The following is a 20407-nucleotide window of genomic DNA, read 5'->3' as shown; positions in this document are numbered from 1 at the left end:
GCATTCAAAATTCAAACGAAGGCTCCACCTAAAAAGGAAAAGACTAGACAGATTCACGTTCCCTTCTGCATTCAATGACCGCGCGCCACTTTCCCTTTGAAGAACAAGCACACGCCTCTTTCCTTCTGAATAATTTTGGAACGCGATTCTTTCCTTTTCAGCACCTTGGGCAGCCTCTCAACTACTTGGGCAGCAAGTATGACCTAGGGCAACACTTTTAACTATAAAAAGATACATAAGGAACCTCCACACAGCTTTTACACTCCCCTTGGGAGACACCTACGGGATTCACATCTCTTCTTCTACCTTTCTTCTTTTATTTTATTTTTGGTTTTTGTTTCAGTCATGAGAGGCTGAAATATTTTATTCTAGTTGAAGATTAGGTGATGCTTTAGTTGTTTTATGGATTGGGAGACTTGATCAAACATTGTTTATTTTTTGTTATTCAATATTCATACAACCTCATGCTTAATTCCATTGTTGCTTTGTTGTTTTGATCAATATGGCCAATTGATTCTTGATTGCAAGGTAATAATATGTTAGTTTGGGTGATTTAAGTCCGTAATTGCTTGGATTATTCAAACATAAGAACACTTGGTGTAAAAACCAAGGAAATTGTATGACCTAGCAACATCTCATGTGTTTGAGTAGTTAGGATTGGATCTCTCTCTTTCTTCATGCAATTAACAATTGTTTGATGCCTAAGGTCCAAGGACGTTCCTTGGCAATTTGTTAATTAGTAATTAATTAGAGGACGTTCCCTAATTGGTTTAATCATAAGGAGAGATATGGTGGTGAGAAGCGTCTTCCATCTCCATAACTAATCTATTGAATCAATCAAAAGAAACTAAGTGTCAATGATCAATCCCAACAACTGAAGTGGATCCAATTCTTCAACTAGAGCTTTCTTATTATTTATTTCTCTTTTATTTTATTATTCGCTTATTTTAATTGCTTTCAGTAGTTTGTTAATCAAATCAATCTCATACCCCCCATTTTACTTTTACTGCAATTTATTTTTATTCCGCTTTCAGTTTATCTCATTTTCAGTTTTATCTCATTTCAGTTTATTTTGCTTTCCGTTTATTTCTCTTAGAGTTTTATTTCGTTATATCTCATTTCAGTTTATTTTGCTTTCCGTTTATTTCTCTGTCAGTTTTATCTCGTTTCAGTTTTATCTCGTTTTCAGTTTTCTTCTTTTTCAGTTTATTTTTATTTCAGTTTATTTTTTTGGTTTTGATAAGGAAAATAGGTAAGTTCTCAATTCCTTATGGATTCGATCCTTTCACCACTATCTGCAGTTGTAAATTGTTGATAACCAGAAAGGTTATTTTTGACCGGCTTCAACAACAGCGAGTCAAAAATTGGCGCCGTTGCCGGGGAATTGATTTAACTCATTTATTTTTCTTTCAGGACCAAATCTGCCACCCAAAGAATACCTCATCGCATATATGAAAATAAAAAAAAAAGAAGTGAAGACCACTTTTGCGCAGGAGCATCTTCTGCAACACATTCGGCCGCCGAACTTCATCAACCTTCGGCCGCCGAACCTCATCCTCATTCGGCCGCCGAACATCTCATCAAAAAGCATAGTCATCATCGTAGATCTGAATCATGAATGAGGTAAGTAGATCTGATCTTTCTTTTCTGACATCTTTTATGAAAGATTTTGCCATAGAACTAGTTCAACAGGTTCAAGCACCCCAGCCACCAAGGCCATGTAGGATCTGTGGATATGTGGGACACCCAACTGATCAATGTCCTATGCTTTATGGGAATAGTCAGCCTAGACATACATTTGGAGGATTCAATGACCAACCAGTTCATTCATATGAAGGATTCAATAGTCAGCCTAGACATGATCCGTACTATAACACATACAATCTAGGCTGGAGAGACTATCCAGACTTCAGTTATGCATGGGATAACGACTACCAGGATTATCAAGGATATCAAGCCCAACCAGAACCTCCAAATTCCATCCAGCACCTTAAAAAGATGATGGAAACAATGGTAAGTTCCATGCAAAGCATGCGACAGGACATAGGACAATTGGCCACCTCAATGAAAGCAAACATGTTAAGAAGAGAGCAAGAGCTTCATGATGTCGAGGATGATGATAAAAGTTGGCAAGTACAAGAACAAGCAGCTGAAGAAGGACAGTTAGAAAACTGTTTGTCCAAACCAACTGGTCAAACAGAGCCTGTTGATAGTTTAAATATCATTGATTGTTTGAGTGAAGATGGTTTTTATGTAAATTAAGATGATATACTAAATGATGATCTTTGCAGGAAAGAGAGCCAGAAAGAGCCAGAACTGAAAGAAACTGACTGTTGCATCCAACATGTGGACTGCGAACATGCACAGAATAAAGGAGAGCCAATCGCACCTCTTCAGATCAGCCTTGCGCAGACTGAAACCACCACCTTTCGGCCGCCGAACCTCTCACCACAACTTCCATCGCCTGAAACTCCTTTCAGCCTTCCAACGCAAACAGTCCATACTCACAAGGAACAAATGGTATTCCAAGCACCTAAACCAAAGGACCATGTAGATCAATGCCTTCCCAAACCTCCGGATAAGGTAGAATTTGTTTTGCCTGAACTTGATGCCAAATTGCAGCCACCTATGGAGAAATGTCAATTGAAGTTGGAAGTGCTAAAAAATGCAAACATAAGGGCTAGAGGCACATATCATCTGAAAGAGGAGAAGCTAATCATGTTGCTTCATGAGTACATGGAAAAAATAGGATAGGCTATGACCAAATCAAAAGGAGTGCTACACTTTTTGCTCAATGCAGTTGGGACGCTTATCCCTTCCCCAATTACTTGAGCCTTGATCAAGAGGATCGCACCATGCACACCACACCCAGGGGAGTACTCAGTTTCTTTTGCATTTTAATATTTCCTATACATTGAGGACAATGCATGACTTAGGTGTGGGGGTGCATACCTCTGAATCTTTTCCTTTCAGTTTTTGCAAATTTTTTTTTCTTTTTGTTTTTTTTCCCTTTCAGTTTTTTGCAATTTTTCTTTCTTTTTCTTTCAGTTTTTGCGTTTTTTTTTTCCTTTCAGCTTTCTTTCAGTCTTTGCTTTCAATAATACACACAACCACAGTCTTCTTCTTTTTTATTTGCTCTACTCAAACTAATGAACTATGTTGGATGAGCTTTTCTTTCCATGACCCCATTGATGTGATGACTCTTTAAACTTATGTTGAATCAATTGCAGTGAGCTATATTCATGTTTGAGAATTGCCTTTTGAATTGGATCTTTGAGCTTGCCATGATGAAAAATGTATTGATGACACTCATTAGAGAGAATGAATTGAAATTTGTGTGAATGAACTTAACATGACTTGATTTAGCAATTGGTGTTGATTTGCCCAAATCATTGAGAGAAAGAAAATTCAGCAAAGGCAAAGACCTCATAAGCACAAATTAAAAACTGTTCCAATGGTCAAAAGACTATGAACAGAGCTAGTAGGCACTTAGACAGGTGACCAACTGAGTAACTGGGGGTGGGTATCACCAATATGCACCTTCACGTCAAAAGGTTGGTGACTTTTTCAAGCAAGATCTAAGTGCAAAAGACTGAATAAAGTACTTCAAGGTAAGGGTAAATCACTCTGAAAGCTAGAAAAAGTCTTAACTGAATAAAACATGTGCATGTATAGTCTCTCTCTTGAGTAAAACAAATCCTAGCCATGGTAAGTAAAGGGAAATAGGGAAAGAAGGTGAGTAATCTTCATGCATATATTCTTCACTGTAATGATTCAAAATAGGTGTCTAGAGTAAGAGCTTAAGTGGTAATAAGGATCTAGAGCAAATAAGGCTTATTTGACTATGTTTATTTGCTTGAGAACAAGCAAAAGGCTAGGTGTGTGCATATTTTAGTCCATATTATTATGATATTCTTGATGTTTATTTACATCTTTTCTACTTAATTTTGTGGTTTTAATCATGTTTTGTAGATATTAGGTGTAAAGAGACAATCTGGAGAAAATGCTCTTAAAACTACCAAAAAGTGCCAAATATGGAAAGTGCCAAAAAAGGAAAGTTTTCAAATAAAAAAAGTTTTCAGAAAAGGAAAGTTTTCAAATAAGAAAAGTACTGAAGCAAAAGCAAATAAGGAAAGCTCAGTAAGAAGATTATTTGAAATTCAAATCGTAGATCTTTCTTTCCTTGTTCAAAGATGTGCACACACTGTAGTAGTCATATCTTCCTATTTAGGCAGTAAGATCTCATGAAGACACACTTGCCTCTTCTACATTCAGCATTTAAAATTCAAATAAAAGCTCCACCTAAAAAGGAAAAGACTAGACAGATTCACTTTCCCTTCTGCATTCAATGACCGCGCGCCACTTTCCCTTTAAAGAACAAGCACATGCCTCTTTCCTTCTGAATAATTTTGGAACGCGATTCTTTCCTTTTCAGCACCTTGGGCAGCCTCTCAACTACTTGGGCAGCAAGTATGACCTAGGACAGCACTTTCAACTATAAAAAGTCACATAAGGAGCCTCCACACAGCTTTTACACTCCCTTGGGAGACACCTACGGGATTTACATCTCTTCTTCTACCTTTCTTCTTTTCTTTTATCTTTGGTTTTTGTTTCAGCCATGAGAGGCTGAAATCTTTTATTCTAGTTGAAGATTAGGTGATGCTTTAGTTGTTTTATGGATTGGGAGACTTGATCAAACATTGTTTATTTTTTGTTATTCAATATTCATACAATCTCATGCTTAATTCCACTGTTGCTTTGTTGTTTTGATCAATATGGCCAATTGATTCTTGATTGCAAGGTAATAATATGTTAGTTTGGGTGATTTAAGTCCGTAATTGCTTGGATTATTCAAACATAAGAACACTTGGTGTAAAAACCAAGGAAATTGTATGATCTAGCAACATCTCATGCGTTTGAGTAGTTAGGATTGGATCTCTCTCTTTCTTCATGCAATTAACAATTGTTTGATGCCTAAGGTCCAAGGACGTTCCTTGGCAATTTGTTAATTAGTAATTAATTAGAGGACGTTCCCTAATTGGTTTAATCATAAGGAGAGACATGGTGGTGAGAAGCGTCTTCCATCTCCATAACTAATCTATTGAATCAATCAAAAGAAACTAAGTATCAATGATCAATCCCAACAACTGAAGTGGATCCAATTCTTCAACTAGAACTGTCTTATTATTTATTTCTCTTTTATTTTATTATTCGCTTATTTTAATTGTTTTCAGTAGTTTGTTAATCAAATCAATCTCATACCCCTCATTTTACTTTTACTGCAATTTATTTTTATTCCGCTTTCAATTTATCTCGTTTTCAGTTTTATCTCGTTTCAGTTTATTTTGCTTTCCATTTATTTCTCTTTCAGTTTTATCTCGTTTTAGTTTTATCTCGTTTCAGTTTATCTCGTTTTCAGTTTTCTTCTTTTTCAGTTTATTTTTGTTTCAGTTTATTTTATTGGTCTTGATAAGGAAAATAGGTAAGTTCTCAATTCCCTGTGGATTTAATCCTTTCACCACTATCTACAGTTGTAAATTGTTGATAACTAGAAAGGTTATTTTTGACCGGCTTCGACAACCGCGAGTCAGAAATGCATGGTCGTGCTCAAATGAATTGATAATGTGATCAATATCATTTGATTTTTATCAGTCTACTTGGAGATTGAGAAATCATAAGTTTGAACATTATAAGTTTGACATGGACTATGACTCATGTTCAAACTAGATATCGTGTGACAAAAGGATTAATACATGCTTTATTTACTAGGGTTTATCGGACTATTGATCCTCATATTAGTTGGTGTAACGACCCCAAAATGGACCGTCACCGGTGCTAGGATTCAGGTCGGCTTAAGGCCGCCAGAACCCGTAGCAAGCCTGCTATACTCTCTGTGTACCTGTAAAACTCATACATGATCATACATTTTCTGTGAAAATAAAAACTCTTTTCTGAACCAAGGCTTAACCTGTGCATGCACTATCTCTGTACTATGTACTCATGTACTCTGTACCCCTGACTAGAGCTTACTCTAGATGGGTTAACTCATACCTGTTAAGCCTGGTGTTTTACATACAGCAAAACATATATACATATACAGATCATGTACAAACATACATCACTACGTCAAGCACATTTCTAACTGTATACACAACTATTACATCTCTTTACTTTAGCACATAAACATCACATATCAATAATACACATGCAAAACTCATGGCATAGCATAGCAGATAGGACTCAAGACCCTATCCTAGTGGACATGATTTCCTATTGTGCTTGACCACTTCTAACCTGTATGAGCCCAACACTGTCTCTATAGGTCCGATCATGTGAACCTAGGGCTCTGATACCAATCTGTAACGACCCCAAAATGGACCGTCACCGGCGCTAGGATTCAGGTCGGCTTAAGGCCGCCAGAACCCGTAGCAAGCCTGCTATACTCTCTGTGTACCTGTAAAACTCATACATGATCATACATTTTCTGTGAAAATAAAAACTCTTTTCTGAACCAAGGCTTAACCTGTGCATGCACTATCTCTGTACTCTATACTCATGTACTTTGTACCCCTGACTAGAGCTTACTCTAGATGGGTTAACTCATACCTGTTAAGCCTGGTTTTTTACATACAGCAAAACATATATACATATACAGATCATGTACAAACATACATCACTACGTCAAGCACATTTCTAACTGTATACACAACTATTACATCTCTTTAATATTACATGTCCACTCTAAGCTATTACAAATCTCTTTACTCTTTCTGTACTCTGCTGGACTGTCCCTGTACACTGTACACCGAACCTGCAAAACTGGGGTTAATGGAGTGGGATGAGCTCTATAGCCCAGTGAGTAGAACAGTAAAACATCTCAGTAAAATATGATCTCATGGAATGCACCATAGCACAGACAAGCCACATCAAGAGTAAACCTGTCACCACATAGTCCCAGTAACTCTGTGCCAGGGCGTAGAATCGAGCACCTGGTCTTCCTGTCATATATGTATATGTGTATATAACACCTCTGTACTTACCATTGCCAGGGCGTAGTCAAAGGCTCCTGGACTTGCTATCCCTGCCAGGGCGTAGTCAAAGGCTCCTGGACTTCTCTATACCTGCCAGGGCGTAGTCAAAGGCTCCTGGACTTCCTGTTTGAGACTATTGGATCATTCAGCATTCACTCACATCACCAAAGAATGATGCAATGCAACATATTCGTGGATACTAATGCAATCAACCTATGGCATAATCATGATGCATGAGATATGCTAAAACATTCCATTGTGCAAGTAAAAGAGTTAAGTTTAGTTTCACTCACCTCTGGCTAACTGGACTGACTCTGCAGGCTCTGGAGCAGAACTCACTGATGCTCTCTCTGGTTCCTCTGGTCTGTACCTATACAGATAGACTGAAATGAGGGACCAAACTAGCTGATGACCAACTCTATTAAACTCCCCAAGAATCCCCTTAAACTCACTCTAACATCCATGCAAAGCATGCAAAAGAAAGCTGGACAGAACACTTTCGGCGGCAAGTTCGGCGGCCGAAAGTCCTCTCCAGAGACGAAACTCAAGCACCTTCGGCGGCCGAACTTCCACTTTCGGCTGCCGAACCCTTTCGGGGGCAAGTGTCGGAGGCCAAAAGGCACTCCAGAGACGAAAGTCTCTAACCTTCGGCGGCACCTTCGGCGGCCAAACTTCCCTCCAAAGCCAAAAGCCTAAAAGCTCGGGGGCAAGCTTGGGCAGCTGAAGCCACCTCCTCACACCTCCTCAGGGGTTCGGCGGCCGAATGTACCTTCGGCTGCCGAACCTGAGTTCATCAGCAGGGCAGAACCTTGCCCTGCCTCTCGCCAAATGCACCAAACTCCTCTCCAACTTCACACCACACTTCCTCAACTTGCATACACTCATGTATATGCTCAAAGGGGTCAAAAACTACCTTAAAACCCCAAAAACACAACACAAACAACACAGAAACAAGCTCTATGCCCAAAATCATCAAAACCTCACACAAAACCCTATTCATGCATCTCTCTCTCTAAACCCCATAAAACCTTCAGAAAATATACAAACAAGCTCAGGATCTTCACTTACCTTGTGAAAACAAGTAGATGAATGAACCTCACGTGGAGTTTTGGAGCAACTCTCCTTCAAACTCTCCAAACTTCACAACTTTGAGTTTTTAGCTTAAAACCTTCAAAAGATCATAAAAACTAATCAAATCTTTGCATGATTTAATGAAAACATGAAGAAATACTCACAAAGGACAGAGTTTCACCTCAGCAAGTGAATGAAACGGTGTTCTACCGCTTCAACCGACTGAGGGCCATTTATAGGTGGCTGGCCAGACCACCTTCGGCGGCCTATCGTGAAACCGAAAGCCATGCATGTTCGGCGGCCGAACCTCAACTTCGGCGGCCGAACCTGGCTTTTCTGCCTTGGTTCATTTCACTCACAAACTCATTTCCTTATGGTTAAAACTTCATGAACATAGCAAAACATGTAAGAAAAACAGAAATCAAACCCAGCTAGAGACCTCCGACATCAGAAACTCCATCAAAAAGTAGACTTCCGATGCCGGACTCGAGCCGGGTATTACAGTTGGGTAGTCATAATGTCTTGCTAGAGGCCGCTTATGACTTATGGGCTTTGTGAGACTGAGCCTATTGCCAATTAATATAAGCTATTGAGTCACACACAAAAGAACGTTGTTGATGTGCTATGTCATATTAATGGGTTAAAAGTCCAAATCCCATTAATATAATTAATGTAATTAATAATAATAAAGTGTTATTATTATTAATATTAATTATAATATAATTAATAATGTAACAGCCCAGAAATCGAACTGATATCGGCGCTAGGATCCAGATCGGCTTAAGGCCGCCGGGACCCGTAGCAAGCCTGCTGTGAACTCTGTGTACCTGTGAACTCTGTGTACCTGTGAAATCCCATACATGATCATACATTTTCTGATCATGAAAGTCAACTAGGGAGGGTGTTGGACTCACCTCTGGCTGAAGATGGAAGCAAAATATCATCCTTCCACCGACTTGGCGCCCTTTTATAGGTGGCTGGCCAGACCACCTTCGGCGGCCAAACGTGAATCCGAAACCATGCAAGGTTCGGCGGCCGAAAGTCACCTTCGGCGGCCGAACTTGCCATTTTCTCCCTTGGCTCTTTTCTTTCAAAAACTCATTTTCCTTTATACTTAAAACCTTAAAACAAGTCAAAATACATAAGAAATCTCGAGGGTTCCGACACCCGAGATTCCACCAGACTACAGGAATTTCGAGGCCGGACTCGAGCCGGGTATTACAAATAATAATAAAGTGCTATTATTAATCATTAATATAATTAATAATAATAAAGTGTTATTATTATTAATCATTAATATAATAACAATAATTAATTAATAATAATAAAGTGTTATTATTAATTATTTATTATTATGAGATAGTAATATTTAAAAGATCTGCAATCTGTCTGTAACTATTATAGATAAAGGACTCTATCACATAAGATATTTGAGTATCTTTGAGATTGTGATAATGGGTTCTGAACACAACTCTTTTGGGAAAAGAGTTGTGAGAAAACAAAAGACTGAAACATATAAATACTCCTTCTATGAATTGTGAAGGGGATGTTAGTTTTTTGAGAAAAAAAATTCAGTCTAACAATTGCAGATTGTGGAGTACATAATCTATCCATCTTTGAAAAAGCTAGCACTCTAGAAGGATAGAAGACATTCGTGTGGATACCATAGAGGGTGTTCGCTTGAAAAAGCAGCACCATCAGTCCAGCATTGTATCTTCTCGACGAGATTAACAGGTTAGTCTCATATCTTTGCTTTGAAATAAACGAAGCACTCGGATTCTGGAAAAGGAAATCAGAGATTTTTATTTTTCCGCTGCGCCTTTGGGTTGCAATAATCTCTGAATTTCCCAACAACAGAACCATAAAAACAGTTTAATAAACATATGCTCTCATGAAATGCATCACAACACAAACAATACACATCAAGGATGGATTTGTCACCAGTAACCCTCTACATATCCAAATAATGCCCAGCCCTCGACGGAGCTCCTCAAGACTTCCTCTTAAACATAACATAACATATCCAACTGTGCCAGGGGCGTAGAATAGGCAGCCCTGGTCTTTCCCTTACATAGTGCCAGGGCGCGTAGAATGGGCAGCCCTGATCTTCCGTATCCGTATCATATCATAACCTGCTCGAGGGCTAGTGGGTCATCCAATATCCATCTACATCAACAGTAAATTATGCAATGCATCATATACGTGAATTATAATACAAACAACCTATTACATAACATGGCATTCGTGATGCATGAACATGCTTAAAAACTTAGTTACTTTAAAATATAGTTCAGTTCTACTCACCTCTGGCTGACGCTCGACTACAACTGTAGCAGCTGACTCACTGCTGGTCTCTACGGTCTCTCGGGTCTGATCCTACACAGGTGGACTCAAGTGAGGGACCAAACATACTCTAACAAGACTCTAAACATCTCCCCAAAAACCCCCTAAAACATCATAAAACATGCATATAAAACAAGCAAAGGAAGGCTGGACAGAGGACTTTCAGCGGCAGGTTCGACGGCCGAAGGTCCTCTACAGATCCGAAAGTTGAGGTCCTTTGGGGGCAGGTTCGGCGGCCGAAGGTCCTCCATAGATCCGAAAGTCAGGGACTTTCGGGGCGGGTTCGGCGGCCAAAACTCCCTTCCAGATCCGAAAGTGCATGCTTTCGAGGGCATGTTAGGCTGCCAAAAGGCTGCCTCCTATGCAGGTTCGGCGGCCGAACCTGGGTTCTCCAGAATGGCAGAACCCGATTCTGCCTCATGCATTTCAATCCCAAAACTCTCAAATCCTTACACCAAACTTTCCACAACATGCATACTCACACCCACATGCATAAGGGGCATAAAAACCAATTTAAGCCCCAACAAACAACAACAAAAACATCACATGAGCATACATTCAACAAAACCCCTACTCAAAGCCTATAACTTTAGATTAGCCATTCAAGTATTTTTAACCCTTAACCCCTTTTTAAAACTTACTTAAAATATAGTAAAGAGTAAGGATCTACACTTACCTCTTGAAGATTGAAGGTAGGTGTAATACCCGGCTAGACTCCGGCATCGAAATTCCTGCTTTCCGGTGGAATCTCGGATGTCGGAACCCTCTAGAAGGGTAAAATCATATTTTTCTAAAATGTTTTCATGTGTTTTAAGGTTCTAATTAAGAAAGAAATTGAGTTTTTGAAAGAAAAACACCAAGGAAGGAAAGCCAGGTTCGGCCGCCGAACATGGTCAAGTTTAGGGAGCACCTTTGGCCCCCGAAGGTGGTCTGGCCAGCCACCTATAAAAGGCCCCACGTCCAAAAATGTGCGAGTTTTCTTCTCCATTTTCGGGCAAAGGTGAGTCCATACCTTTCCATGGTTAGTTTTGATGTTTTCCTTCAAATCTTTCAAGCTTTTAACAGGCTTTCATCTTGTTTTGAAGTTTTTGAGCTCAAAATCGAGGTTGTGAAGCTTGGAGACCTCCGGAACTCGTTTTCCTCAAATCTCCAAGTTGGGTCACGCCTTCTCTCAATCTTCAAGAGGTAAGCATCGATCCTCACTGTCTTTGATGTTTTAAGCAAGTATTATGAAGGGTTATGGGGTAGAGATGCATGATTAGAGTAGTTGTAAATGTTAGGGTTTATGTGAGTTAAATGATGAAATGTATGTTTAATGTATGTTAAATGTTGTTGTTGTTGTTGTTGGGGTATAGGTTAGTTTTAAGCCCCTATATGCTTGAAAAGGTGTATATGCATGTTTTAGAATAGCAGGATGTGTGTTGAAGAGGTTTGGTTGGCTGAATGTGTGTGAGAGGCTTGAGTCCTGCCATTCTGGAAGAACTCAGGTTCGGCTGCCGAAACCATGTTCGGCCGCCGAACCTGCCTGTGGAGGCAGTTTGGCTGCCTAAACTCGCCCCCGAAAGTTTGGACTTTCGGCTTTGGAGGAGAGTTTCGGCCGCCGAACCTGCCGCCGAAGGTGGGTGACTTTCGGCTCTGGAGGGACTTTCGACCGGCGAACCTGTCGCCGAAAGTGCCCTGTCCAGCCTTCCTTTGCATGTTTTCTATGAATGTTTTATGGTGTTTTAGGGGGTTTTTGGAGAGATGTTTAGAGTCATGTTAGTGTATGTTTGGTCCCTCATTTAAGTCCACCTGTGTAGGTTCGGACCCGAGGAACCGATGACCCCAGCAGTGAGATAGCTGCTTCAGAGTCTGTTCAGAGTCAGCTTGAGGTGAGTAAAATGGATCTTTATGTTTCAAAGTAAATAAATTTTGAGCATGTTCATGCATCACGAATGCCATGATATATACTAGGTTGTTTGCTTTAGAATTCACGAATATGTTGCATTGCATACTATGATGTTGATGTGGATGGATGTTGGATGACCCATTAGCCCTCGATATGATATGATGACGATGACACGGTACGAAAGTCCAGTGAGGCCCATTCTACGCCCCTGACACAGAGTAAGAGAAAAACCAGTGAGGCCCATTCTACGCCCCTGGTACATTGGAATGTTATGTTATGTTATGATAAGAGAAAGACCAGCGAGGCCCATTCTACGCCCCTGGCACCATTGGATTGTATAAAAAGCTATTGGTGACAAGTCCATCCTTGATGTGATTTGTTTGTGATGTGATGCATTTCATGAAAGCATAGATTTTAATATATTGTTTTACTATTCTGCTCACTAGGCTCTAGTAGCTCACCCCTTTCCCTCGACCCTCAGGTTTGCAGGTTCGGGATAGACCAGGAAGTCAGCAAGAGTAAAGGTGTCATGTATGTAATAGTTTAGTTGTGGACATGAAAGATAATGTAATGTAATGTAAGATATTGTACAGTTTTGTATTGAGGATTAGTATTGTGCTTGACCCTAGAGTGTTTGGTTAATCCCTTTTGTTCATGATCATTATGAAATGTTTTAATGTTGAGAATGTAAACTAAGCTTGATGTATGTAATGTTGACCCAACTAGAGCATTTGATGATGGCTCTAGTGTGGGGTTTTTATGTATTCAGTGTCAGTGCATGCACAGGTCGAGCTTGGTAAATGAAAAAGTTTAAAGTTTTTATGTAAATGTATGATCATGTATGGGATTTATCAGGTATGACAGGTTGCATGTTAGGCTTGCTACGGGTCCCGGCGACCTTAAGTCGATCTGGATTCTAGCGCCGGTAGCGGTCCGATTTTGGGTCGTTACAGTAGGTGTGACCCCAAACTTAGAGATGAGGAGGAAAACGGTCTCCGGAAGTCTCTAAGCTTTAAAACTTCTAATTTAATCTTAAAACTTCAAAAAAAAAAGCGAAAACTCATGAAAATTTGAAGGAAAAACATAAAATCATCAAAGGAAGGGCAAGAACTCACCTTTGCCCGAAAATAGAGAGAGAAACTCCCCCATTTTCGGACTGGAGGCCTCTTATAGGTGGCTAGCCAAACCACCTTCGGGGGCCAAACCTGGACTTATCCTTCAAAAATATTTTTCTTTCATTTTTTAAAACTTTAACTCAAAACCAAACAATAAAATCATGAAAATCATTTTGTAAAAATATATTTTACCCATCTAAGAGGTTCCGGTATCCGAGATTTTGGATTCCAATGGAGATTCCGACAGAAGGTTGGAATTCCGACACCAGAGTCTAGCCGGATATTACATTCTTTCCCCCTTAAGAACATTTTCGTCCCTGAATATTCAAACAACACACATGCACACATAACATTAAGAAAGCACATAAAGCATAAAACACTTACTTCAAAAGAGATAGGAGTACTGCCTAAGCATGGATTTCCGAGTCTCCCAGGTGCACTCTTCCATGTTGTGGTGATTCCAAAGGACTTTCACCATCGCGATTTCCTTGTTCCTCAGCTTTCTGATTTATGTGTCTACGATCCGCACTGTCTGCTCAACATAGGTGAGATCTCCTAGGATCTCCACTTCTGGTTCATTAAGAACCTTAGTCGGATTCGACACGAACTTTTGTAATATGGATACATGGAAGAAAACCGGATGGATTCTCTCTATTGAAGTAGGTAAATCTAACTTGTAGGATACATTCCCAATCCTTTGCAGGATGTCGAAGGGTCCGATATATCTTGGAGCTAGCTTACCCTTCTTCCCAAAACAAATCATCCCTTTCATAGGAGACAGCTTAAGCAATACCCTATCCCCCTCCTGGAACACAACATGCTTCCTGCGGACGTCTGCATAACTCTTTTGCCTGCTCACTGCTGTCCTGATCCTTTCTCTGATAATGGACACTAACCTGCTGGTCATCTCAACTAACTCTGGCCCTGCTAGAGCCCTTTCTCCCACTTCTTCCCAGCAGACAGGTGACCTGCACTTTCTCCCGTATAGAGCTTCATAAAGAGCCATCCCTATGCTAGCATGGTAGCTGTTACTGTAGGCATACTCCACTAATGGTAGATGTTGCCTCCAAGAACCGCCAAAATCTAGCACACACATTCTCAACATATCTTCTATGGTTTGAATGGTCCTCTCTGACTGTCCGTCAGTCTGTGGATGAAAGGCAGTGCTAAAGTCTAGCCTTATGCCTATAGCGTTCTGCAAACTCCGCCAAAACTTGGAGGTAAACTGGGGTTCCCTATCTGACACAATTGAAACTGGAGCCCCATGAAGCTTGACGATCTCCTCCACATAAACCTGTGCCAGCTTGTCCACCGAGTAACCACTCCTGACAGGAATGAAGTGAGTAGATTTAGTCAATCTGTCCACTATTACCTAGATAGAATCTAATCTGTTGGACGTTGCTGGCAACCCCACTACGAAATCCATTGGCACATTTTCCCATTTCCACTCAGGAATCGGTAGTGGGTTGAGCATCCCAACTGGCTTCTGATACTCTAGCTTCACCATTTGACATATCTCACAAGAGGACACAAACTGCGTTTGTAATACCCGGCTAGACCCCAGCATCAGAATTCCTACCGTCCGGTGGAATCACAGATGTCGGAGCTCTCTAGAAGGGTAGAATATGGTTTTCTAAAATGTTTTTACACGTTTTAAGGTTTTAAGTAAGAAAGAAATTGAGTTTTGAAAGAAAAGTACCAAGGGAGGGAAACCCAGGTTCGGCCGCCGAACCTCAAGTTCGGCCGCCGAACATGGTAGAGTTTTGGTGTCACCTTTGGCCTCCGAAGGTGGTCTAGTCAGCCACCTATAAAAGGCCCCATGTCCGAAAATGGGCGAGTTTTCTTCCCCATTTTCGGGCAGAGGTGAGTCCATGACCTTCCATGGTTAGTTTTGAGGTTTTTCCTTCAATCTCTTCAAGTTTTAACGAGTTTTAACTTCGTTTTGAAGATTTTTGAGCTTAAAATCAAAGTTGGGAAGCTTGGGGACCCCGGAGCTCAAAACCTCTTAATCTCCAAGTTTGGGTCACGCCTTCTCTCGATATTCAAGAGATAAGCGTCGATCCTCACCTTCTTTGATGTTTTAAGCAAGTTTTGTGAAGGGTTTTGGGTAGAGATACATGTTTAGCTTAGTTGTAAAAAGTTAGGGTTTATGTGAGTTATATGAGGTAATGTGTGTTGTTATGCATGTTTAATGTAACGTTTGTTGGGGTTTAGGCTAGTTTGAGACCCCTATATGCTTGTGTACCTGTTTATGCATGTTTGGGAGAGTTGTGTATGAGTTTGAAGAGTTTGGGAGGCAAAGTGTGTATGAAAGGCTGAGTTCTGCCATTCTGGAAGAACTCAGGTTCGGCAGCCGAAGCAATCTTCGGCCGCCGAACCTGCCTGTGGTGGCATGTTTGGCCGCCTAAGCTCGCCCCCGAAAGTTTGGACTTTCAGCTCTGGAGGGGAGTTTCGGCCGCCGAAGGTGCCGCCGAAAATGCATGAGTTTCGGATCTAGAAGGGACCTTCGACCGCCGAAGGTGCCGCCGAAGGTGCATGACTTTCGGCTCTGGAGGGACTTTCGGCTGCCGAACCTGCCGCCGAAAGTGCCCTGTTCAACCTCCTATGCATGTTTTCTATGATTGTTTTATGATGTTTTAGGGGGGGTTTTGGGGAGATGTTTAGAGTTATGTTAGTGTTTGTCTGGTCCCTCATTTGAGTCCACCTGTGTAGGTTCGGACCCGAGGAACCGAGGACCCCAGCAGTGAGATAGCTACTTCAGAGTCTGTTCAGAGTCAGCCTGAGGTCAGTAGAATGGATCTTTGTGTTTCAAAGCAAATAAATTTTGAGCATGTTCATGTATCACGATTGCCATGATCTATACTAGGTTGTTTGCATTAGAATTCACGAATATGTTGCATTGCATAGTATGATGCTGATGTGGATGGATGTTGGATGACCCATTAGTCCTCGATATGATATGTTGACGATGATACGGTACGAAAGTCCAGTGAGGCCCATTCTACGCCCCTGGCATAGAGTAAGAGAAAAGCCAGTGAGGCCCATTCTACGCCCCTGGCACATTGGAATGTTATGTTATGTTATGTTAAGAGAAAGACCAGTGAGGCCCATTCTACGCCCCTGGCACCATTGGAATGTGTAGAGGGCTATTGGTGACAAGTCCATCCTTGATGTGAATTGTTTGTGATGTGATGCATTCCATGAAAGCATATGTTTTAATCTACTGTTTTACTATTCTGCTCACTGGGCTCTAGTAGCTCACCCCTTTTCCTTAACCCCCAGGTTTGCAGGTTCAGGATAGACCGGGGAGTCTTCCAAGTTGAAGTTATGTCTATGTAATAGTTAGTTGTGGACATGAGATGTATAAAGATAATGTAATGTAAAGTATTGTATAAAAATGTTATGAGGTTTAGTATTGTGCTTGGTCCTAGTGTTATGTTAATCCCTTTTTGTACATGATGGTTATAAAATGTTTAATGTTATGAAATGTGATAAACCAAGCTTGATGTATATTATGTGACCCAACTAGAGCATTTCATGAGGGCTCTAATGTGGGGTTTTATGTTTAAAGTCATGGTGCATGCACAGGTCAAGCTTAGTAGATGGAAAGTTTAAAGTTTTTATGTAAATATATGATCATGTATGGGATTTATCAGGTATGACAGGTTGTATGTTAGGCTTGCTACGGGTCCTAGCGACCTTAAGTCGATCTGGATCCTAGCGCCGGTAGCGGTTCGATTTGGGGTCATTACAGATTGGTATCAAAGCCTTAGGTTCATATGGTCAGACCTAGAGAGTGTCGGGCTCATAGATGTTCTAGAAGGGCAAGCACAATCGGAAAGATCATGTCCACTAGGATACGATGTAGAGTCCTGTCTTGAATGATGATGTGAAATGCCATGATTTTATGCATGTGCATTAATGATATGTGATGTATGTGATGCGGGTTCATGTGTTCCCACATGAACCATATGATGCTAATGTTTTGTATGATGTGTGCTATTTTTCAGTAAGCAAGATGTGAGGCACTCGTCGATCTGCACGATTGACTGGAGTCCCACCAGAAAATGAGGGCATGAATGCCCGTTCCCCTGCATTGCCAAGGGCAATGTCCTGCAGGTCTAGCAGGGAGAGTGTGTCAAGGGACCCTAGAAGGTCTTTTGATACAAGCAGAAGGGGAGCAGTTTAGGGAGGAATATTAGCTGAGGGGGATGAAATGGATGTTGACTAGAGAAGGGGTGCAAGTCCGGGAGTAATCATGTCTGAAGAGGGCATGGGAGAATCTCAAGGAGGCACTCAGGCCTCGGGGTTTGCTCAACCACCCCAATTTCAACCCTTTCCACAGGTCCCCGGGTATTCGATGGGAGGTACATCGGATTACCCCAGCTTTAACCCTTATCCCTCTTTCATGCCTTACCCCCCTTTCTATCCACCATACCCCCAGTACCCAATGTATCCACCCTCACCTTTCTATCCAAATGTAACAAACCCTAATCAAGGGGATGTTGCACCTCCTCCACCACCCTCTGAACCTGTAGCTCCTAAAGTCCAAGTACCTAAGCCTAGCTCATCTAGAGGGAGCAAAGTTAAGATGATAGATTACTTGAAGCTGGATGCTCCTAAGTTCAAGATGGGAGATGATCCCTTTGAGTACCTGAAGACAGTAAAAATGATTACAAATGAGTTAGGGGCAGATGATTGTAGAGCCATTCAAATGGCGGGGTTCACACTTAAATGTAAAAAGGCCCGTGAGTGATTCAAGAATTATGTGGACCCAAGTGTGATCCATCAGTGGCAGAGTCAGTCTGCCGGTATAGTCCAGTGTTTGTGGAGAGTAGATGCCTTCCAACCTACCTTGTGGTTCTAGATTTGACGGATTTTGATGTCATTCTAGGGATGGATTGGCTATCTGCTCATGGTGCTACCTTGGACTGTAGAGACAAGGTAGTCAGGTTCAGAGATCAGGATGGGTCAGAGGTTTTCTTCAGAGGAGACAGGAGAGGTATGCCTAGAGGTCTGATATCAGCCCTACAGGCTCGTAAGTTGCTCATGAGAGGTTGTCAGGGGTTTCTGGCTCATGTGAGAGAGCTGGATAGTCAGGTTAGGGAGCCCACCTCAGTACCCGTAGTTAGAGAGTTTCCGGATGTCTTCCCAGATGAGCTTCCAGGACTACCACCTGCTAGGGAGATAGAGTTCAAAATCGAATTGATGCCTTGAACCAAACCAATCTCTATCCCTCCCTACAGGATGGCACCAGCAGAGTTGAAAGAGCTAAAGGAGCAGTTGCAAGAGTTGGTAGACAAGGGTTTCATCCGACCGAGTACCTCACCTTGGGGTGCTCCAGTGCTGTTTGTAAAGAAGAAGGACGGATCCTTGAGACTTTGTATCGACTACAGGCAGTTGAACAAAGTCACTACCAAGAATAAGTACCTGTTACCTAGGATCGACGATCTATTCGACCAGCTAGCAGGAGCAGGTTGTTTCTCCAAGATAGATCTTAGATCCGGGTACCACCAGCTAAGAATAAGAGAAGAAGATGTGCCGAAGACGGCATTCAGGACTAGATATGGGCATTATGAGTTCCTAGTAATGCCGTTTGGGCTGACCAATGCCCCTGCAGCATTCATGGACCTCATGAACCGAGTGTTTAGCCAGTATCTGGATCACTTTGTTATTGTCTTCATTGATGATATCTTAGTGTATTCCAAAAATGCAGAGCAGCATGCCCATCATCTGAGGTTAGTTTTGCAGACCCTGAGAGAGCATGGCTTATATGCCAAGTTCTCCAAGTGTGAGTTCTGGTTAAGGAGCATATCATTCTTGGGGCATGTTGTATCAGAAAAAGGAATTGAAGTGGACCCCAAGAAGGTAAAATCTGTAGCAAACTGGCCTAGACCCACACAGTTACAGAGATCAAGAGCTTTTTGGGTTTGGCAGGTTACTACAGGAGGTTCGTTCAGGACTTCTCTAAAATTGCCTCTCCTATGACCAGATTAACCAAGAAGAATCAGAAGTTTGTGTGGCCTGATCAGTGCGAGGAAAGCTTTGAAGAGCTGAAGAAAAGGTTGACGTCAGCACCGGTGTTAGCTCTGCCTACCAGTAATGAAGACTTCACAGTGTTTTGTGATGCGTCCCGTGTGGGACTAGGTTGTGTGTTGATGCAAAATGAGAGAGTAATTGCTTATGCTTCTAGGCAGCTGAAGAAACATGAGTTGAATTATCCTACGCATGACCTAGAGATGGCAGCTGTGATCTTTGCACTCAAGATGTGGAGGCATTACCTGTATGGGGTTAAATGTGAGATCTTCACAGATCATAAGAGCTTGCAGTATATCTTGAGTCAGAGAGAGTTAAATCTGAGGCAGAGGAGATGGGTAGAACTGCTTAGTGATTATGATTGCAAAATTCAGTACCATCCAGGTAAGGCAAATGTTGTGGCAGATACCCTAAGTCAGAAATCACTTGGCATTCTATCCCATATTACAGCAGAGAGGAGACCGGTGGTGAAGGAGTTCTATAAGCTCATTGATGAAGGGTTGCAGTTAGAGTTGTCTGGTACAGGTGCTTTGATAGCCCAGATTACAGTGACACCCGTGTTTCTGGAGCAGGTGGCTCAGAAACAGCATGAGGACCCAGAGTTAGTAAAAATTGCCAGGACTGTTCAGTTAGACAAGAGTGAAAAGTTCAGATTTGACAGCAAGGGGATCCTCCGCTATGGGAGTAGATTATGTGTACCAGATGACGTGAGTCTGAAAGGTGACATTATGAGGGAAGCTCATAATGCGAGATACAGTGTTCACCCTGGAGCCACCAAGATGTATCAAGATCTGAAGAAAGTTTATTGGTGGCCAGCTATGAAAAGAGAAGTGGCACAGTTCGTGTCCGCCTGCGAAGTATGTCAGAGGGTGAAGCTGGAACATCAGAAGCCGGCTGGAATGCTTAACCCACTGTGGATTTCA

This window comes from Manihot esculenta, chromosome 15, assembly GCF_001659605.2.
Source record: "Manihot esculenta cultivar AM560-2 chromosome 15, M.esculenta_v8, whole genome shotgun sequence".
NCBI classification, from domain to species: Eukaryota; Viridiplantae; Streptophyta; class Magnoliopsida; order Malpighiales; family Euphorbiaceae; genus Manihot; species Manihot esculenta.
This window is presented reverse-complemented; position numbering follows the sequence as displayed.